Raw genomic sequence first — 23542 nt, 5'->3', positions numbered from 1 at the left:
GGAAGTCTGCTATATTGATGTCAATATGTCAGTTTTGCTCTATTTTGGTCATTTGCAGGCCTCGTTCTAGAACGAACTCCTCCTAGAGATTTTTGAACAATGACTCCAAACTTTGGTTTTGTAAACTAAACACATGTCCGATCTTAAATTGCGAAGCTTTTAAGTTTTTACGGTTGTTTGTGACCGTGGCGGCGCGTCAAAATTTGAGGTCGTTTCGAAATCACGCCATGAAAAGAAAAATGGCCATTACTCAGCCATAAATAATCTAATCTGATCCAAAATTGTTTTGCATGATTGTAGTCTGACTTTGAACACATCTGCAGTGGAAAAATCCGAAACAGGTGTAGCGCCACCTGTTGGCAACAGGAAATGACATGTTTTACTTGGAGCATCACTGCTCCAAGTAGGATGAGCCGACACACCTCAAAATGACGTCCACCTGTTGAAAAACCATTGAAGTTTACTCTGATGAAAAACAAATCTTTCAACGCGGGGGTGTGGTCGTGACAGAGCGGCGAAGTTGGGTATCTCGCCATGCACAAATGTTGCTCTCACGTTCACATTCCTTGTCTGATCTCACTGAAATTAAATAGATTTGATGAAACTTCCATTCTGAACCCATGGATATGACAATTTTGGACGAGCTATATATGTTCATAAATGATCATGAAGCATGATCATATAATCAAGCTTCATAGGAAATCAGCCGTTTGTCTCAGGAAGCTGAGATTTCAGAATTAGATGCGTCTTACAAAGCTCCACGTTTGAAAAGCAGCACTATACGTACGAGAAACATTTAACCACCTTAATCACCCTATTGTGCTGAAAGCAAATTTTTGGACATTTTGACTCAAGCAAATATTTTTATCATAACTTCTGTTTAGTTTATCAGCACCAAAATAAAAAAATATTTACATTTATAAAATGAACTGGTCAACTCTAGGATTTTATTTATTCAATCTTACATCCTCAAGCTTTTCATCAGTCTCCCCTGCTGCAGGAGTGGAGTTAGCCCCCCACCCCACCCCCCGGCTGTGTGCTCACATGTAAATTAGCCAGGAGTGGCAGACAGAAAGTAGAACAGTTAGAAAGCCTAGTTCAACACTAAAATACAGCAATTTCCTTTGTTTTGTTTGTCTTTTATACATCCTTAGCACTAATCATTGCTTTTTTATTCATCCAGAAAACAATTAACTTTATATTTTATCTTTTTTTTTTTTTACAAACAAAATATATGAATGTGCTCCAAAACAAAACCCAGTCTCAGTACACTCCTACAGATGTAACATCAGACAGTAAATGTCTCTTTTATGCTTTTTTAATCAATGCTGCAACTTCTTTTCATTTCCTTTCAATACATCCAAAGAAATTAAACTACAACGACAACAAACACAACATATAGCAAATGTCTCTCAGAAGATTGCATATATACAATATGCACCACCTTTAAACACCAAATAAATAACAAATCTTTCTAATACAATCACAAAAAATGGAACACAAAATGTAAAACCCAAATCAGAAATTGCAATTTTAAAAAGATACATTTTTCAGCAGCTTTTCAAAATCAATCACATATTTTACTCTTCTGTGGATGAAACAAAGAAGTCCAGAATAATGTAGCCACTTCTCCAAAGTCTCTGTCACCTTCAGTTTTACACAAAGTCTGTGAAAATCCACCATACATTGGTCACATGTATTCAGAGACCTGCTAAAAGTCCACAATTGTAAAAGCTCTTATATAGACAACTGTTTGTTTGCTTGGAGCTCTAAATATAAAAAAATGCTTTTCTATCACCTAGACACAGATGGAGAACCATATCAACTGGATTAGTAACAGGGAAACATGTTTAGGTTTAAACTTACATCAATAGACAACATGAAGCTGTTCATCACATTTTTGACCTAAACATGTAAACACATCCTTGGCTCTGCGGTTAGGAAATGGTAATTGGGAATCTCTTCATACCAGGAGCCAGCCTGAACATTGGAACATCGCCACAGTGCCCATCCAGACTGGGACAGCAACGGGGTCCACTTCACAGCCGTGAGGCTGCTGTGTTTAACTCCAGCTGTCCCAGCAAGGGAGACAACTGCAGCAACATCCACTGACCAAGCTGGCAAGCCCTGGCAGAAAAGATCCCCACAAGAAAAACACTGGCTCAGGCAGGCTGGTCAATAAAAAAATATAGTTTTACCAATGTCTTGCAGCTCGCAGATCAAGTGGTTTAGTTTTCCAGTAATGTCAGTCAAGAATACAAGTTCAGATTCACCATATTCAGCAGATATCTCCACCAATAGCACCTTAAAAATCCTGTTCTGTTTTGCTTTGCAGCTGAGCTTTTTTATGATTTTCACAATAGGAGTCATTATATGTCCAGAGCCAATCACTTCTGCACATAAGGCCTACTGGTGAAAGAAGCAGCAGTAATGCAGACATTTTGGAAAGTCTTGGTCAGCTTTACAGTGAGTGATGAAACCTGTTTGTCGGTCAATCATAGCAGGAGCCCCGTCTGCAGGTATGGCTACCAGCTTTTCTAATGGTACCTTTTTCTGCACAAAAACTCCTTCACCGTGTTATACATTTCAACTCCTCTTGTAGTTGTCTGTTAGGGCAGATGTGTCAGGAATTCTTCTCTTGTGGAAACCAAAAGCTATGCTGTACTGTTGCCGTCCACAGACTCATCACACTGGACGTTAAACCACCTGCACTTTGCAAGATCCCGGTCCAGCTAATTGGCCAAGTTATCAGACATAGCTGACACTCATCTAGACATTGTAGTGAAAATTGAATGAGTTCTATTGTTCTCATCCTTAGGGACAGTGATAGCAATTATCATCATTGCTTGTTTCTTAATCTGATAAAAACCTTCTTCTACTTGATGAGAAAATGAGCAGGTCTAAACGAGGCTTAGATTTAAGAATTTTTTTCATGCTATATGCAAAAGTCTTTGTCCTTTAAGGCAACAGATTATAGTCCCCCCCCCCCCCCCCCCCCACAGGCTGCTGTCATATTAACATTAGCTTGGAGCTCCAGAATGGACAAGAAAAAACGACGAGAATGGCTCGAACAGGGCGTTGCTCACGGGGCGGTCGCTCGTGCCAGGCGGTGGCACGTGCTCGGGCCCGCTAAATGCTACTTGTAGCTTTAATTTAAGTCTGAGATTTAGCATGCTTGGTGGCTCTGATTCATGTGATAAAAATGTTGTTGGTATTTCCTGTTTTAAGAAGGAACAATTGTGCCTTCTGCACAATTGCAGTTCACGTTGCTCTGCTTTTAGTCAGATTTTAAATAACTGAATTACCTCCACACAGGGGTTGAGATTTAATTTTCTAATTCACTCGCCAAGTTGGCCAGTAGATACATAAAATCATCTGCCAAAGTATAACACTATTTTACAAAGAAATACCTTATTATTATTATTATTATTTTTAACTTATTCTGTCCAACAGCTGAGCAGACAGATGAGAGATGAAAGCCTCTTGTGTTGGACATATTTTACTCCTACAATAGGGGTTATGAAACCTTTAACACACTAGGTGTATATTTGAATAAATCCTTTTTGTAAATTAGGATAAGCTTTATTAATCTTTCTCATATCTGTAACAGACTTTTGTTGGACCGGACGGAAGAGAAAAGAAGGGAAGAAGAGAGACGGATCTCTGGGGGGTAGGAGAGTGATTAAAGAAGAGGGGGGAAGAACTGTGAAGCAGCATAAGGCAACACGTTGCTGGATGTTTATAATCATTACAGTTAGGTTTAAAAGTACAGTGATCCCTTGCTATAACACGGTTTACTTTTCACGGTTTCGCTACTTCACGGATTTGCATCGTGCATTGTGTTCTGCATTCTGATTGGCTAAAAAGTCACTCCGCTTCTTCTCTACCTGTGCGTCAATAACATTGCAGTTTAATATGTACAAAACAGCTTGCCAAATTGACAAAACGTATGTGCAAATCATCTTGCAATTTCGAGTTTCTCTAAAACCCATAGAAAAAGAGAGCAACAACAACTGCCAATCACTATGTTTTTCTCCCGAACAAACACACCTGCACCGCAGGTTTCAAAAGAAGAAAACACTGCAGAGCGGCTCAGTCTTAATAGCAGTGAAATACACCTGAGTCGCTTTTTTTCATAATCATTTTAAATTTTCTCCCGTTTAATCCAATTACTCGGGTCGCGGTGGGCGGGCCTAATCTCCGCGATTTGAAGCCTTCTGTTCACATTGAGTACAATTATTATTTGACAGTACAGTACAGAAGTTACTTGTTGAAAAAAAAAAGTTTCTAAAGTACTTTTATTTGTGAAACAAATGCTTGAGCCTGTAAAATGGTTTGTTCTTTCTTTTCAATGTATAATAGACTATTTAATTGTATAATAATTGTAAAAAAAAAAAAAAAAAAAAAAGAGAGGTTTTTACTTCAAGGATTTTGCCTATCACAGGTTCTTTTTGGAACGTAACCCCCGCGAAAAACAAGGGTTTACTGTAATATAAATCAAAAAGGGGGCGAGGCCTGTCCACACACACACCCAAATGCAACAAACATACCTGTGGGCTCTAAAAATGACAAACAAAACATGTCAGCATGTACACTATACAACTGATGTTCACACACACATACTGTACTTATCCATTCAGACTGACCCATGTGAAATATTTCATTTAATCACTCAATATTTGTGCACTAAAGAATTACCTTAGGTGTTTTACTTTTTGAACATTTTTTCTTAAACATTTTTCAAGAAAATGAAATTGCATAGGAGTAATTTATGATTGGTACGTCTTTATTGTGTGAGAAACTTTATTTCGGTTAAGTTAAACAAACAAACTTAAAAACATCAACATAAACATTGACACTGATCAATGTCAACATAAACATTGAAAATAATAATAATAATAATAAATAAATAAACATAACATAAACATTGAACAAAATTAACCGAAAAAGGTGTTGGGTGAAGCCAAGGCTTATTTCCCCAACCCTGAATACAAACATTACATCTACCTACAGCTTGCCAAATTGACAAAACGTATGTGCAAATCATCTTGCAATTTCGAGTTTCTCTAAAACCCATAGAAAAAGAGAGCAACAACAACTGCCAATCACTATGTTTTTTTATTGTCATCTAACTGTAAACTAAAATTCAAACAGGCTGAGAAAACAAGGACAGACTTACTAGAGATAATTCTGCCTCCAAGTGATCACATTTTATTTTAAACCATAAAATTAAGTTTTGGATTGTTGTAATTAGTTATCATTGACATTAAAGGTGCATAGTGCTCTCTAGAGGGAAGGGGGGCGAGGGAAATTCAGCACAACGTGTGATACAGGTTGCAGGTTTTGGTGTAACACCAGCTTTGTAATGTTACAGAGATGCTGCTAATACATTGTGGATTCAATTATGTTATCATTTAGAACATGCCTTCTTTTTAATGAATGGAACAGCTCATTAGCATATCATCTTTAGCGTCATAGTATTGTAGCATCCATGCTGTGCAACAGGGTTATCTCCAAAGCAACACTTTTTATTAAACTTCCTGTTGCCCTGGACCCACAGCAGCAACTCCTCTCAAAAATCAATGAAGTGCAGTGACCGTGGGGGTGGCGACTAGTCCTCTACCTTTTATATGCCAAAGAGGAGAAAATGCTCGCAGTGTTGATTTCGGACTCTTTCAAAACAAAAATTTTGAAGGGGTCAGACTCATTTTTCTATCAATAAAAAGTTATATTGCAATATATATTGTTATTGTCTTATCGCCATACAAGCGTACAGGTGTTGACCTTTACAGATTCTGTGGCTATTTGGGTTGTCCGAACGAGTGGAGGATAGTGTCTTGGATTTCTCTCAAGGCTCATCTAACCTGCATCTCTTCCTCTGACCAAGCGTTGAGTATTCTCAAACCCTTATTCTGAATTGTGGATTGTGGAGAATAGTGTTTCAGTGTTTCAAATTTCAAGATTTTGACGTTCCAGTGTTTTGACCTATGTTTATGTAACCAATGAGTCTTACACCAGCATATGAGCTTAGAATTTTAACATCCTGTGAATTTGGACGTAATGAAAGAGAATCCTTATCACCCACCCCCGCAGTGACAGCACTGCAGTGTGTTCGGTCCTTTTCCCCTGTGACGTCATCTGCTGATCTGCGCCCACCGGCTTCCACAGCACAGGAAAACAACTATTCATACTTCTGTCTCAAGTTTTGTCCACAGTCCTAATGGTGACCCCTGCACGCCTCCTACCAGCTAGGAGTTACTATCTGACACCTTAAATTCACCGTTTTGCCTTGAGCTCAATACATCTTTCTAAACTTTTTCAAAGCCTGTGTTCATTGGGTCCAAGTGCAAGGCCTTACAGGCCCCTTACTGAGTTACCTCAAATGCCGCATGCACGGGGTGTGTAGGTCATTCATAATATCCTGCAGGACCCCTGCAGAATACCCACTCAAACTACGCTCCGATTGTGTAATTTCCTTATTTCTAACAGTCAGTCTGCACGCAAAAAGTGTACACCTATCACATGAACAGCACTTATCCTTGCTCACAACATTTTCCTTCTATAGGATCAAGTGATCTATAGCCTTACTATTTCATGCGGGCCACCTGTGTATGGATTTTCCCCGTTTTTCACCCGTAGACAACCCTTATCTACCTGTACGGGCAGTTGTATTTAGAAAAAAAATGTCTGCACCAACCATGTGTAAACTAACAATAATCCCAAAGAAATTTGCTGCAGTTCATATGCATGTTTGAAGAAGCTTTCCAAACAAGCACAAGAAACTTTAAATGAGACGGTGGCTGTAAAAATTAGACAAACATGCTTTATAGTGTTCATAATGTGCAGCAGCAGCCATCAGTGCTAGTCCAGCCACTGATTGCTTTCCTCTTTAAATTGTAATCCTTCATATACACACCAGTTTCTAAAGCATCTAGTCAGCCTTCAGCTTCCTCCATCACTCCGCTGGACTCACTGGAAAAATGATTTTCTCAGGACTGCTGTTCAGTTAACATCTGCTTTAATCTCATTCAGGGTCTGCTTTAAATCTGAAAGAAAAATGTATCCTTCTTTTTGAGCACTGATTTATTCCTGTTCATGAAGGTATTACAGTTTGATGCTATATTACAGCTAATGAGTAAAAATCCTTTTTTTACTGTCATAACTATTGTTCTATTGTGAACCAATCAGATGGCACCCAAACCATAAATGAATCTAGAGGCAAAGAGAAGTAAAAGGCAAAATCCAAACTTCCATCAACATAAAAAAGAGAAAGGTTTGCTTTAGAGAACTTTGATATATCAGATCACAGACTTCATTAAAGAACAAAAAACACATTATGTTGACTCTCATGATCTCTCAAAGCTACTTTTTTTTTTCATATTAAGGTTTAAAATAAGAGAGAAAAAAAGACAAATGATTGTGACAAGTAAAAATGTCTCTCTTTGTTCTCAGGCATGTGTGTTACGAACTAAGAATTATTATTATATAGTATTGCAAAAAACAAAGCAAAACCCAAAAACATAAATATTATAATAATATCCTACTGGCCACCAGCAATGCAAATTCTAAGCCTGAATATTTCCCAACCACTGCATACTGTCATGGTTTCAGTTTGTTGTGTCTTGTTTTTCGCTTTAGTTCTTGTCCTGTCTTGTTTGGTTCTGTTTCCTGTCTTATTTTGAAAGGTTTCCTGTCTTGTCATGTTTCTTGAGTTTTACTTCCTTTGGTCCCCATCTGCCCTAATCGTGTTCACCTGTGTCTTGTCTGCCCTGTCTGTATATAAGTCTTGTCTCTGCCTTCCTCCTGTGTTGGTCCATTATTCCTGTCTTGGTGTTCATGTCATGCTTTATAGTTCCATGTTCCTCGCCACGCTCTCGTTAATGTTTCAAGCCATGCCAAGTAAGTTTTGTCTTGTTCTGTAACCTGCTCTGCAGCGCTTTTGTTTTTCTTGTTTTTGTGAATTAAACCCACTAGTCCCTGATCCTCATGCCTCCGCCTCTGCATCTGGGTCCGGCTCTCGAGCCACCCTCCATCATGACACATACTACTGAATGAACTCCTCTTGGTATCTACAGAGGACATATGGGGCTTTTTAATGACACCAAATGTGAAGGGTTGGGACTCTGGGAAATGTAGTTTTTGGTGTAATTAAAGAAAAATTGACTGGACAACTTTTTTTCTTTTTATCCAGCCAGTAGGATTAAGTTCCTAAGTACAAGTAATCTGTTTTTTTTGTTTTGTTTTTTCAAAGTTCATTTTTACACATTAGTATATGATGCTTTTTTGTAGTTTTAATTTTTCTTGGTTCTGAACTGTGTGAAAATGTGAGCATCTAGAAAGAAAAACTGTTTACGGGAATTTTTTTATTTTGAATTAGTGTTTGGTATCAAAGAGAAGGACTTGCAGGAGTGTGCACTGAATGGCATTTAATTAGTCCCTGTGATAGGCTGAAATGTAACAGCTTCATCAATATATGTAGACCAATCAATCATTTTTTTCTGTGTTAGACAATGGAGTTGCAATTTTTTTATTAAACTTGTTTTTGTTAGTTATTGAGATGTAAAAAAATTCCTAAACTGAGATGGTTTTCTCGCTCCAATGGCAGAGGGGATTATGAGTCAGGTGCGGCCACATGGAACAACCCCCTGCAGCTCCACTGGGCCAGACACACCTTCAGGTCATCAAAAAAACATTTCCTAAATCATGGCTTCTTTAAAAATAGAAAGAAAATATAGGTTTATGACGTAAACGTGATGTAAAAAGTTGATGTACTTTAATATGCATTACACTTATAACAAAGCAGCCCTGTGACCCCAAAAGGGACAAAATGGCTTAAGAAGATAAATGAATATTTGAACAACTTATAATTTGAAACAAAACTATTAGATGGTTCAGCAGCACAAGAGAAGTGTATAAATGGAAATAAGTATTTTAAAGCATTCATAAAGTTAAAATTCTTAAAGTAAAAGGGCAGTGCCTGTGTTTGAGGAAACACCATGATCAAGATTGTTGATGTGAACAGTTTCAGTAAAAAGACCTTAAAAATCAGATCAATAGCTAATATTGAGATTCAGTTGATGTCTCAATGTCCTTCCAGCTTCCTACAGAACCTTAAAAAGAGACTGCAGGGTCACATATTATAGCCTACTCTGGGTTTTGATATGCTTAAAATATTATGACAAACACGCATTCTATGAATTCAAAACATTGCAAATTCCTTGATGTACATTTAAGACCTCTTGAAAATTGTGTTTTAAAAATGTCCTTGTGTCATTTTATTGATGATGGAGGACATACATAAAGAAAACTAAACTAAAAAATTTATTTCGAATAATTTTTTTTATTTGAATCATTTTGAATCGGGAGCAGATGAAAAAATGTTTGAAAAAAAGCACATCTGTAACCTAGAAAATACAATGGCTCCCTTCTGTTCTCCGATCTGATGCATGCACTTGTAGATCCATGCACGTCTTGGTTTTTCTTGTACGCGCTGGCATGTGGCTCTAAACTGTATGACTGGATAGCTCAAATAATGTTTGCCATTTTTGCTGCACCCGTAATGTTTGGTTGGGGGTGTGAGGGGTTATGAGCTAGCAGGAGAGCGTGTAAAAAGATGAATGATGGTAAGTGGAGACAGGCTTTACTCCGGTCATAACTCAGACGCGAATTTTTAACAGTTTCACAGAAACTATGTCCTAGAAAACCACACTGTTTTTTTTTTATTTGCATAAAAACAGCATAAGAATTAAAAGACCACTGGGAATGCTTTGACAATATATTAATATATCATCGGAGTGGAACTTTAAAGGTGTCTTTTACGTAAAAAAAAACAAAAAAACACTCACATTAAGGAACATTTCGATCAAACAAAAATGGGGTTCCCTTTAGTTCACATTTCTTTTCTCAGTTTGCACGGTTAACTAAGGCTTTATCCTCCTAAGCCATGAGCCTTAAACTATATCAACAAACCTTTTAGAAGTGGCATTATAATCAAAGCTACGTGTTGCATCAAAAGCAGAAGTGACTTTAAAGTTATACAAACTGAAGAGTAAGTGGTGGAAGTTAAAAAGATAAGGAAGGTCGGGAAGGAGGAAGAGAAAAGATGACAACAGTCTGCTAGTGTTTTACTTACTTTTACACCCCAGCTGATTGATGTGCTTGAAGGTTTGACCCATTCACTTTCACAGTCGGGAGTGAACGCTTGTGATGCGGCATTGCTCTCTATTTCGTTGGATCAACCCGTGTCATCTATCACTCCACTCATCTACTGTGGGAGATTGACATCACACCAACCTGAAAAGGAAAAGGAACAGACAGGCTTTGGCTTTTGATGTAAAGCATTTCAGTTAAAATACGAGGTGAAGGGGGACTAAAAAGCTCCAGAAATCGCAAGGACTCCTACACACACCCACACACGAGTAGAAACCACAACCCATCACACTGCACATCTGTTGTCCACTTCTTTCATCCAACACAAACACACAGGAAAGGAAAAAATATATATTAAAAAAGGACAAAATCACACAAGAAGCAGAGCTGTAGGTGGCAGATATGACGATGCTGAGGTTCTCTTTGGGAGTGACCAGGATAGATAGGATCAGGAATGAGTCCATCAGAAGGACAGCACATGTTAGAGATTTATGACTCAAAATTTGCAATACCGGTATTTGGCTATAGCAGAAGGCAGTTTGTTAATGAAAGGGCATTAGGGTGTTACCATTATGAACATCTGCAGGTAATAGTATAGCATAATGGAGATTCTTTGAAAATTTGGCTTTTCTCAGATATCTGCAAAAAAAATTTGAAATGGTTTTTTGATTTGAAATGGTTTATTTCAAGCAATCAAATAAGAATAGTACACAAAAACATTAAAATCATCAGTTATACATTCATACAATGACGTATCAAACCTGGGATAATTTGACATATAATTAATTATTGCTTGAAAGGGAGTGGAAGCAAGCAAATTTATATCATCCACCCCGTTCTACCGTAACCATTTTATTACATTATTTATCATTATCCGGTTCATAACTTTATCAGATAGAATTAGGAATCCTTAGGTATCAGTAAAGCACATGACAAAGATGAATTACTTAAATGATTATCTAAAAATAATTATTTTAGAAATCAACAGGGCAAATGCAGATCAGTTATCTAAAATATATACAGATTATGTTAATTATAAAAATCATGCATATGATTAAAAGAAAATAAAACTATATCAGTAAAATAGACAGAACACTTTTTCAAAAATCTTAATAGCAAAAATAGATCAAGTATCAAAAGTTGTGTAAATTATATTTCATTAGGAAAACTTATGAATCAATTTTTGGAGCAAGTGAAGTCATATAATTAAAAATCAATCATATTAATCATCATCAATAAATGATCACGTTTTTTTAATTTACATTTTTTTTTTTGTGATAAGGTTAAAGAGGGCCCAATAAAATAAAAAAGGGCCTATATTCTGTCAAATGACAGGTTGGTATTCATTTTTCTGCTGATTAACAGCCGTCAATCTGGTTTAAACAGAGTTTATAGTTCTCTTCGATGTTATGTCTGCAGACATTAGATTGAGGTCCTGTTCCTTCTTCAGCTGATATCAGCGACGCTAAAAGTTGAGGTCAAGTTGTCTGCAGGTCAGAACTCTGCTGAAAATCAGGGTCACTTCAGACTTAGAGAAAGCGATGAATCCAGGCGCCATATTTCTATATCTATATCTATATATATCTATATCTATATCTATATCTATATATATATATATATATATATATATATATATATATATATATATATATAGATATATATATATATCTATCTATATATATATATAGATATCTATATATATATATAGATATCTATATCTATCTATATATCTAGATATATCTATCTATCTATCTATCTATCTATCTATCTATCTATCTATCTATCTATCTATCTATCTATCTATCTATCTATCTATCTATCTATCTATCTATCTATCTATCTATCTATCTATCTATATATATATGGAACAGGAGGTTTGGTGAGGATTAACTGTATTCAAGTTTTTCAAATTTTGACCCATTACACTCTGTGTACTTGATGCCAATTTTCTGCACCCCATTTTCTATATTTTATGGGCTTGTTAGCCTTGTTTCCACGTTGGAAGTTTGGCTCTCGAGCTGCAACTCTCATGAAGAGCACTTCTGGCTAGAGTTCTCTAGACAGTATGGGGGGGTTTGTGGGTCGCATTGGTTTCTGCCAGTTCAGAGCTGATTGGACTGATTATGAAGGGTAATAAGCTTAATGTGTCTTTCATCAAATCAAATCAAACTTTATTTATAAAGAACTTTGCATATAAAAATATAACACAAAGTGCCTTTACATTAAAACACAACAAAATATAAAAACAAGCATGACGAAAATAAATAAATTAATACAAATAAATAAATAGGGCCCCCCCGCCCATACCTAGCCCCCCACTCGTTTCACACCTCCCACCCCCTAACTGATGGGAAAAGGCATTGACAAATAGGCTGAGCACAAAAACAAGATGCTGGAAACGCTGATAATTGGAACATCCCCCTCCCTGTGATACTGCATTTGGCTAAGTGGTGATGCAGGTCCCCACCCAGAGCCGCAGTGGCTGAACAGCAGCCCACCCAGAGGGAGAGGTTCCAGCTGAGGAAGCTCTGGAAATAAAAATAAATAAAAATGAGAATAAAAAAGTAAACATATTGATAAAAACAATAAAACATTAAAGTAAGGTAAATTAAAATAATGCGTTAAAAATCTATTTCAAGTTCATAAATCAAGATAAAATGGATAAATAAATAAATAAATAAAAATAAATAAATACATATAAATAAATAACTGAATAAATAGATAAATAATAGTAGTCAAAGAACTAGCTAAAAGCCAGGTTAAAAAGATGGGTCTTGAGCTTTTTCTTAAAAGCGTTAATGCTCTCTGCGGCTCTCAGGTCCTCTGGCAGACTGTTCCATAAACGGGGGCCATAGTGCTGAAACGCAGCCTCTCCATAGGTTTTGGTTTTTACAAATGGAATGGTTAACAGTCCAGTGCCAGAGGATCTCAGGGTCCGCGAGGGTTCATACTTTACTAAAAGATCTGATAGATAAGAAGGCACAAGACCGTTAAGACATTTAAAAACTGTAAAAAGTATCTTAAAATCAATCCTGAAGCATATGGGGAGCCAAGGGAGCAGGGATTTTAAAATTGGTGTGATGTGAGCCCGCCTCCTGGTCTTTGTGAGAACTCGTGCAGCAGAATTTTGGAGAAGCTGAAGGTTCCTAATGTTGGTTTTTGGAAGACCAGCAAGCAGGGCGTTACAATAATCAATTTTACTCATGATGAAAGCATGCATTAGCATCGCCATATTAGCAAGAGAGAATAGTGGGCGGACTCTAGCCAGACTTCTAAGATGATAAAAAACAGTTTTAACCACCTGTTTTATGTGGGGGATAAAAGTTAGCTTAGAGTCAAAAATAACGCCCAGGTTTCTGACTGTTTCTGAATGACTTAATGAAAGTTCCTGTAGCTTCAGAAACTGTTTCTCTCTCTTGGCTTCGGGACTGATAACTAAAATTTCAGTTTTCTCCTGGTTGAGCTGCAGAAAATTATTTGCCATCCATAATTTCACATCTAAAATACAGTGCAAATATGTGTTCATTTGAATTTCTGTTATAATTTCCGTTTGATTTTTTTTTGTTTGTTTCACTGCTGATCGATCAAACGGGTGTTTGTGTAGGTTGTTAATTGTAAGACTTGCTTTGTGAAGTCTTCATGTTATCTATGAGGGGCAGTATTGTCATTTTAACTTTACGTGTTTCTTCCATCTGCCAACGGTGTCGCCATTTCTCATTTCACCCGTTTTTGTGCGTACGCCCGGGTCAGAGCTTGCGTGAAGGACCGGACATTTTCCCGTCAAGTTTGCTTTTTATAAATATCAATTATTGCGTAGAGAGTGGCGTACGCCTTCTTTTGTGCGTATGCAACGTTTATAAATAAGGCCCCAGGTGATAAACAGTATCAAAAGCTGCATTTAGATCTAGTAGAACTAGTACTGAGATCTGACCTGAATCCAAGGCACACCTGACATCATTAACGGTTTTTAACAAGGCTGTCTCAGTATTGTGGTTCGTTTTAAAGCCAGACTGGTTTACCTCAAAAATGTTATTTTGTAAGAGAAATTCATTCAGCTGAATAAAAACAAGTTTTTCTAAAACCTTACTTAAAAATGGAAAGTTGGACACAGGTCTGTAGTTATTAAAAACTGAAGGGTCTATATTATTTTTCTTGAGTAACAGTTTCACCACTGCCGTTTTAAAGGCAGCAGGAAAAATACCTGTCTGTAGAGAGGAGTTCATGGTATTTAAAATCTCATTCTCAAAAGACCTGTAAAATGATTTAAAAAGTGATGTAGGGATGGGGTCTGAAAAACAAGTTGTTGGATTAACTTGGGAGAAAACTCGACCAAGTGTTGCAGCTTCAAGGCCAAAACTGTCCAGTGCTTCCTCAGGTAAGATCAACCCATCATTACCAATAAAAAGGCTTTTCTGTTCATTTATGATGTTTGATCTGACAGAATCGATCTTTCTCCTGAAGTGGTCTGCAAAGTCCTCACACAATGAGGCGGAGGCTGGCATTGTGTTTTTGTTCACATGAGTTGATTAAAGATTCAATTGTGGTGAAGAGGACTCTGGGGTTATTTGTATTTGAAATGATGTTCCCAAAGTATGACTTTCTGGCCTGTTTTACTGTTTGATTATATAGTTTTAGTTGGTTTTGGTATAGTTGATAGTTTATTTCAAGTTTGTGTTTTCTCCAAAGTCTTTCAGCAGATCTACAACGTCTCTTCAATTGTTTAATTTCCTCAGTTCTCCAGGGGGGTGTGGGTTTGATTCTTATCTTCTTAGATTTTAGTGGAGACTGGATTTTAATTTACTGTTAAAACTTTCAACAAGTAGATCACAGGAGGTTGATAAGACAGGTGGAGAGTTGGAGCGAACAGATGTAATAAACTTTTTGACCACTTCAGGAGTCAAGTAGCATTTCTTCACCGTTCTCACAGAGGTCTCTTGCTTTATAAAACCAGTAATGTTAAAAAGCACACAGTAATGGTCAGATACAGCCAGGTCCACAACCGTGGACACACTGGTAGGTAAACCATGACTGATGACGAGGTCAAGAGTGTGCCCCCTGTTGTGAGTCGGCTGAATGACGTGTTGTTTAAAATCAAGAGAGGAGAGCAAGTCCAAGAAATGAGTAGTGCAATAGTCCGACTTCCCGTCTATATGCAGGTTAAAATCACCTGTTATTAAAATCATGTTAAAGGAAGTGTGGACAGATGCTAAAAACTCAGAAAACTCCTCAATAAAAACAGAGCTTGGTTTGGGTGGTCTGTATGCTGTGATGCATAAAACTGACGGGCTGTTAAAAACAAAGGCATGATGTTCAAAGCTGGGGTACTCATCTAATGAAATCTGCTTTAATGGAAGGGAGTTGGACATTGTAGATGCAGTACCCCCACCCTTTTTGCCCTCCCTGGTTGAAAAAACTAAGCTAAAATTGGGTGGAGAGGCCTTTGTGCGAACAGTAGATGCATCCGTGCTCAGCCATGTTTCAGTTGAAAAGAGACCATCAATATTATAATCTTGGATAAAATCATTTATAATAAAGGTTTTGTTAGACAGCGATCGAATATTCAAAAGTGCCATGTTAAAAGAGGGGGGTGGAGTGGTTGTGGAAGCTGCTTCCTCAGGCTTTGGTGCTTCCGTTAAAGGACGAAGCCAGTTAATATTTACCTTTCTCCCTGCACACCCTCTCATAGAAGACCTGATTGTAATAATAGTCTTAATGGGGTAGACTGGGGGGGCAGCAGGTCGTGGCCAGGAAGCACTGTCGATAGTTGAAGCAGTTGTTTGTTGGGGAATGTGGGGGGGTGATACCACATACAGTCAGTCACTTCCACAGACTGATGTCTGGACAGATGAAGAGGAGGTTTGGACTGGTGTGGGCATGATGGGGGCCGGTGATGTCTGGACAGAGTGTCTGATGTTTGCAGCTAAAACATTGCTGCCCAGTGGACTGGGGTGAATCCCATCAGTTTTATAAAATGAGGTTCTGTTCCAGAAAAGATTAAAATTGTCAATAAAAACAAATCTGTTCAGGCTGGAAGCAGACTGGAGCCAGGTGCTCAGACTCAGCAGCCTGCTGAAACGGCCCTGCCCCCGGGAGAGGTAGGGGAGGGGTCCCGAAATAAAAACAGACAATGGGCAGGAGTTTAAAAAATTAAAAAGTCTGATGAACGCCTTTTTGGTCGTTTCAGACTCCCGATAAGAGGTGTCATTAAAACCGACGGGTAAAATCAGTCTCCTGACAGAGGACGGGAAAGATCGCAGCAGGTTTGGGCAGTGGCGCCTCCAGAAATTTTTCATGGCGGTGGCCGGTAGGGGGCCACATTAAATCTTGGGGTGGCACACAAAAACCATGAGCTAAATTTTTTAAATTCATTAAACGCAGTAAAACAACCTTTAGAAAACCAACAGAAAGTTAAATGCCTACTGATTTTTTTCTAGAAGATTAACTTATAGTTGATACTACTGTAAATTCTAGTAGATATCATTAGGCCAGTGTTTTTCAACAATTTTTGAGACACGGCACACTTTAACCTTGACAAAAATCTCGCGGCAAACCAGCAAAAAGAAAATGTAAAAAAATGTTTAGAAAAAAAGGAGAAACTCAGTCTGTATTGATCTACAGTCCCTCTGCAATCTCACATGCATTTTTGTGATAATTGTGGCAGAAAAAGCTGATGTAATAAAAGTTAAGTGAAAAGATTCAAAAACTGTTTGATGTGTGTTCGTTGTTGTTACAAGACGTTAAGAGGATAAACTCATTGTGCGCTGAGACGCTGTCACTTTAACCCAATGCATCATGGGAGATGTTAACAGCCGCCAAACGCAAAAAGACTAGCGTCTCTGAGCTTCATTGTTTTGTTCACTTTTTTCACGGTCTGATACCGGATTCTGTGGAAATCTGCACCGCTAAAGACAAGCTTTAATTGGTACTTTTGTTGGAACTGAGCGGCTTTATGAGCAGAATCAGAACAAGGAAGTGAAGACTTTAACCACTTCTGATTGGTCAGACTGATGACATGTGATTAAGCCTCCTAGAATGATTGGTGGAGACAGTAAAAGGGGCAGGGACTTTTCAGAAAACAGTTAAAACTGCAGCTAAATCCGGGTACCGCCATTCTTATCAAAATGTTTTTAATAGAATCAAATAAACACAAAGAAAAAAGTATTTACGATCTTTCATATTCCTAATTTCAAAGTGTTTTATCAGGGGCTGTTTGGATGAACACAGAGCTGATATCCTGGAGATGGAAAATGTTTTAGACCAGTTAATGACGGTAATATCCCACGGCACACTGGTGCGCTGCGGCACACTAGTTGAAAAACACTGCATTAATTCTAACTTCACCAGTTGGTCCAGGAACAGGTGGAGGACTTTTTGCTGAGTTCTGCCTTGTTTCTCTGAGCAATGATGCTGACTGTCCCTCATCAGATGCCGTCTCATCTTTGTCTTCCTCATTCTCTTCTGTCAGTCATGCTGGCTGTGGATCATGCTGCTCTGTCTCATCTTCCTCCTCCTCACTACACCTCTGTTGCTCCCCTACCATCTCCAAGTTCACCTTTAGTAACTGATACTGGTTCTTTTGTCAAACCGGCCCGGAGGCTCTGGGGGTTCGAACGCGGAAATGAACCCCACGTCTTATACATATTCTGCGTCCAGCGGCTCGTCTTTAGATGTCTGCGCACTCAAAGGCAGCTGGGAGGGGAGGAGGTGTCGGCCTGTTTAGGTGATCAGAGCGACTTGCCCGCTTGCTGGCTGTGCATCTGGGATGAAATGCACAACTGATGCTACCACAGTTTATAGTGTCTAGTGGGGTGGGGTGGCCACTGGGGTGGCCAGGTGTCGGAGAGGGGTGGCCCTGGTGGCGCCACTGGGTTTGGGAGTTTCTCCAGAATATCCAGAACTGAGGCTCCCGAAAAACAGTGAGTGACCGCCATCCACTGTCCGCTTCCATTCCAGCAAGCCCGAGCCTTGCTGGAATGGAAGCGGACAGTTTCTTTCAGGATCCGGGAGGAAGATGCTGGAGCCCAGTTGGGGATCCAGTTGCAGGCACTCGTCTGACTGATCCTGATGATCATGGGGCTTTAGCGGTGATCCTCGGGGCCCGAACCGGGTTGCTGCATGCCCCGATGCTTCCGTCCTCCTTCGGGATCTCCATAGCGTCTGTTCGAAGAGCGGGGAAATCCACAGTGGAGCCCAAGTCCGGTGGAGTCTGTGCCGCTGTGATGGCTGCGTAAGGAGCGGGAGAGAAGCGGTTGGAGAGACTCAGGACAGGAGCCTTCCGGGTCTCATCAAATCTCCTTCCGGGCCTTCGGACAACCACTTCTTCATCCAGGGATCTTTGCTTGGGTGTTGAATATGAAGAAGGGTGTGCGCAGGTGGACAGGTCCCATGGAGCTGTGTCTAAGCGAGGTTAGCCGCTTAGACTGAGCGAAGGAGACATCCATGAATCTGGAAAGGAGAGCGTCCTTCATTTCCAGCTCAGCTTTTTTTAGACGACGGATGTCTTCCTTGAGGTCAGTATGATTCCATTGGTTTTACACAGAGATTGTGAGTCCAGATCATAGGTTGGATTTGTTTTTTTTCCCCCGAGTTCTGGTCTGGACTCACCACTGGTGTTACTCCGTCCGCCATTTTGTCCACCATTTTATTCTTCACATTTTTGAAGTCACCTGTGTATAGGAGTCTGACCCAGCAAATGTTAAAGAGGACAATAGGCATCTAGGTCAGTGGTTTTTGTTGCTTATAGCCTAGAAGCAGTTTCACATCCGGGGTTTGTTCACTGTCTGAGGCAACGCCTGATGACTCTGATGGGGGAGTAAATAGTGCAATTCAGCACACAGGTCCTCCTAGAATGGTGATTTATGCTCTAATTAGATGCTCTGCATGCTCATCTATTATAAGTTTCTCTATCCCACCACTGTGTCCACGATCTTCAATGTTTCTTTCTACTTATTCAGAAGATCTTGAACTGGAAACCCCAGTTCAATATACAAGTAACCAACCCCAACCGGAGTACTTTGAGATCCTTCTCTTGCTAATGTAGAAATACCTTGTTATGCTCAATCATACCATGACACGAAAATGTCTTTCACAGCCTCACCTTGGTAGGAAAGTTTGAGTGTTCCTTATCCAGCTTGAAGCCTTTTATAGCTGTTTCCTTAGACCTTATGACTGGCCTTCAACCTACATGTGATATTCATGAACATTATCACTTGTCAAAGACCTGACAATCCTACAAAATCAATCCCCGTCTTTGTGCAAGTGTACCTATAAGAATTGATGCTGTGTTTAAGGCAAAAGGTACTGACACAGAAAACTGATTTGATTCAGATTTTTTTTTGTTTAATCAATCTGCATTTTGTAAATTGAAAAACATAAACACTCAATTATATTTCTAGAATCGTTCCCTGTTTTTTTAGAGCATATTTTCACACCTGTCTAAAACGTTCGCACAGTTTTAGATACATAAAAAGATGTGTTGAATATGCTAGGATAGGCATATGTGGAAAGACGGGTGTGTTAAAAGGCATCTCAAACCAGACTGACACATAACAGATAACAGCATGCTCACTCTTGGATTCAATGGAAAACAGAACAGAGCGTTCCTAAAACTAAGGAGGCTTCAGATTAAACACAGGTAGTTGTGCTACAGGTAACTTATAAAGAAGGAGAAAAGGTAACCCTTTTTTGTATGAGGCAATAAAACTAAAAGGAAAATAGCACAAAACCCAAGATTAAAAGGAGCATGATGATAGATGATGACAAAGACAGAGAGACTGAGATAATTGGAAGATGTGGCATGACAGTGGCACAAATGAAAAAGAGGCAGCACAGAATGTTAGATGAATGTTAATGGCTCACTGTGATACGGTTATGCATTACAGCTTTTTTTAGGAGAGCAAAACAATAAAACATCAAGTTAGTGAGGGGGAAAAAAGTAAAGATATGCAGGAAAACAGAGTAATGAAGACAGGAAAGGAGATGGAGCCATATAAAACACAACAATGAAGAAAAACAGACAAAAATGGAGGAAAATATTTCAGCCTGAAATAGAGCATTCTACCTGAACTGGGACACATTTCAGAATAGAACTTTTCAAATCAACCTTGTATCAATCCAATGTTTCATAAAGATTTGTCAGAGACAGAAATTTACAGAAAACAAGCAAGATGATAGAAACTACACAGTTTTGGGGTCAAGGTACAAGTTTACATAGAAATCTGATTAAAAAATAATCTAAAAATCGCACGCATGCACGAAAAAGAAAAAAAGTAGAAATGAAGTTGTAGCTGCACAGAATACAAACATACTAAACGTCTCCAAACCTTTGTTTACTTATTGTTCCCCCAAATGTAACAAAATATTTCACTGAGGGCTCACTGTCAACACTTTGCATGAAAATGAGCAATTAATATTTTTACCAATAGTTTAACTTTACTTAATTTATTCTTATCATGATCAGCGCTTTTCTTTTTTATTTCAAGCTTAAAATTCCAGACAAAAACTCTACTAAAAGTCTGTATACCATAAAAAAATCACTACAATGCATTGTGGCACTAGTTTAAGCAAGAGGTGCACAAAAACAGCTAAGCTAGCAAGGTGTTCACAGATTTGGACTTCCAGGATCAATAATTCTTTTAAAAAACGTTTTAGGCTGACAGCAAGTGTCTCTATTGGGTTGTCTTAATGCAAAAAAAAAAAAAAAAACAACCTACAAATGCATTTTAACAAAAAAAAATATGTTTTTGTTTCTTTTTAATAATTCTGCTGCCGACAGAAGACGACTGCGAAACACTGCTACAGAGGGTAATTTAAAGTCCCCCTATAACATTTAAAACAAACAAACAAAAAAACATTCTCATTGGTGTTTTAATGATTATAAAGTTTTTTAATCAAAATCGCACAACCATGTCTCAAAAAGTCAAATTTAATGTTTCACTGAAGCCACTGTTTCCAAACTTTCCTCTACAGGGGCGTTGCCGTTGGTGCTGACCTTAGGAGCCCCGCCCTTGTTCCCGCCTTTCTGATGTTGACAGCTGTGTCTTGCATGAGTGAAGAGCTCGACACAACGGGCGCCACAAACAACACCGACTGAGAGTCTGTTCTCAAAAGTTTGTCTTTAGCGATTTAACAGACGGTGAAAAGTGACATTTTTGGTTCCAAATCGACACTTTTTGAACAACATGCGGAGTAACAAAACAAATATGGGTACCAGACCCTGCCGTTTAACAAAATTTCACACATATAGATTAGTTCATGAAAAATACTTTTAATTACATTATAATTTAGACGACATTGAACCAGCAAGCAGTACTGGTTGTGTAACGGATTTTATGATAGCACATGCAGATTGTTGAATTAATTTGTCCAGCAAATAAAATGAAATGCCGGAACATGCTTTTTCGTTACATAAGATATTTTTGGAAAACTCGCAATGTTCAAAAAAAAAATTCTCGCTTAAAGGAGGTGTGCCGGGGTCCCGCCGAGAAAGGATGCAGAGGAGCCAAGGTGAGGAGGTTCAGTGTTTAATTCAGACACGGTTACTACACGCAGGGCCATGCAGCACACAGCTCACACTGTCACTCCCCTCTTTTCGCCACCTGCAGTGCTCACCTTTAAGTGGGATGCCACGCCCACGGGGCGTTGCTCTCCATTCCCGTCCAGGCGGCACCACAGGTGGTAATCATAATTAACAATAAATAACAGAACACATTATTACACAAACAATAAAACCTGGTGTGGCCCCCCCTCGGCATCTGACGGTGCCACACCGTCACAGGAGGTTGTTTTTAATGCGCATTGAAATTGACAAGTTTTGCAAATCAGCAATGGAAAAACTTTTTTCAAATTAAATAATTCATGTAACCAACAACTATGCACAGGTAGCCAGTTGCATCAATTGTCTTAATCCACTGGGGTTGCAGGAGACTGTCTTGGCAACTGTTGGTCAAAGAGGGAATACACCTAGGCAGGTTGCCAGCCTTTGGCAGGGCCCATTGGGCTGAAGCAATCGAGCCCACTACAACGGGCGGTTCCTGGGCGGTTAGCTGGACGGTAGATAGACAGTCTCTGTGGGATCGGGAGGCTAGCCTCCTAGGGCTCCGGCGATGGAGCTCACTATGCTGCTCCACCCAAGCTCTTTTTCTTGCTATGGTCTTGGGCAGCTGGCTAGCCAGCAGACACAGAGCCGCTGGGGGACACAAAGGCAGCCAGCTTGGGCCTTCTAAATTTTTCTTATTTTCATCGACACAATAATAAAAAAGGTCCTCAAGTTTTATTGTTGTTTTTATATTTCCCTCCTCGAGCTAATGTTGGTCAACAAAAACATGGAAGTAGTGGCGGAAAGCTACGAAGCCCGTGTCCTGACATTAAAAAATTAAAATATATCTTGTTCCCACAAATTAATATCTTGTTCGCACAAAATACTATTCCGTTCCCATAAGATAATATTGCGTTTCCACAAGATAATATTGCGTTCCCTCGAAATACTATTTCATTCCCTCGAAATGATTAACTCGTGCGAACAAAATAATTAATTCGATATGAATATTGAATATCCATAGATATTTCAAATTCTCCACCAATCTCTTCTCCCTATAAGCTCACTCTTCCACTTGGGTCCCTCTCATTCACAAACATGTACTCTGTTTTGCTGTGGCTAAACTTTCCAGTGCAAGCCTTGTTTATGGCAATTGTGGCAACAATTTACTGCCGTGGAATGCCTATAACCACTCCACTCACACGGTGACCGTAGTAAAATCAGCTCATAGAAGATGGACGTCTAAAATTGATGTCAATCAACTTTGTAACAAAAATGTAATTTCACCTTTACACTCAAATTGGATGGTTAGCTTCTTTTAGATGGAACTTCCTGCCCAGCTGCAGGGGCATGTGAAAAGGTACAGGCACGTAGAGAAGCACAATGACACACAGTCAGAATATTGATCACAATTGATAAGTAGAACAGTGGAAAACCAAGGTGGAGGAAAGTTCATGGGGTCTGGCACAGAGATTAGCTGAGCAATCACCTGCTGCATCAAAAGGTGCTTGACTATTGACAAAATAATGCTGTGCATTGCTGTTCAAATGATTATCAATAATAACTAAATAATTAAAGGTATGCTTTACTGTACAACAATTTTACATGCCGGAATTTTTATAGCCTTTTTTTTTTTTTGGGACATCCATTTATTTATGTCATTTGATGGCAGCTAATCTGAATAAATACTTTTGACTATTTTTGATTTAAACGCTTTCAAAGTAGTATTGTGAAGTTGGGCCTAAATTACACAACCCTATGTCACAAAACGACAAACGGGAACAAAAAGTCATTAATTTGTGCATTTAACTGTTTGACTGAAAGGGGCGAGGTAGATAACGCGTAAAAAAAACTGTG

General features: G+C 38.8%; 1 protein-coding gene across 2 annotated transcripts in view; it reads right to left on the bottom strand.

Moving 5' to 3' along the window:
• The window catches only part of htr2cl1 (5-hydroxytryptamine (serotonin) receptor 2C, G protein-coupled-like 1), a 249902-nt gene that overhangs the window by 76356 nt on the left and 150004 nt on the right, over positions 1–23542 (bottom strand). For both annotated transcript variants that reach the window (XM_078935954.1, XM_078935955.1), the window contains exon 3: positions 10133–10293. The gene's annotated coding sequence lies outside the window, so the exon portion shown is untranslated. The remainder of the gene's footprint in view (positions 1–10132; positions 10294–23542) is intronic.

Source organism: Oryzias latipes, chromosome 18, assembly GCF_053564925.1.
Source record: "Oryzias latipes strain Hd-rR chromosome 18, Olatipes_Hd-rR_3.1".
Taxonomy (NCBI): Eukaryota; Metazoa; Chordata; class Actinopteri; order Beloniformes; family Adrianichthyidae; genus Oryzias; species Oryzias latipes.
This window is presented reverse-complemented; position numbering and strand designations above follow the sequence as displayed.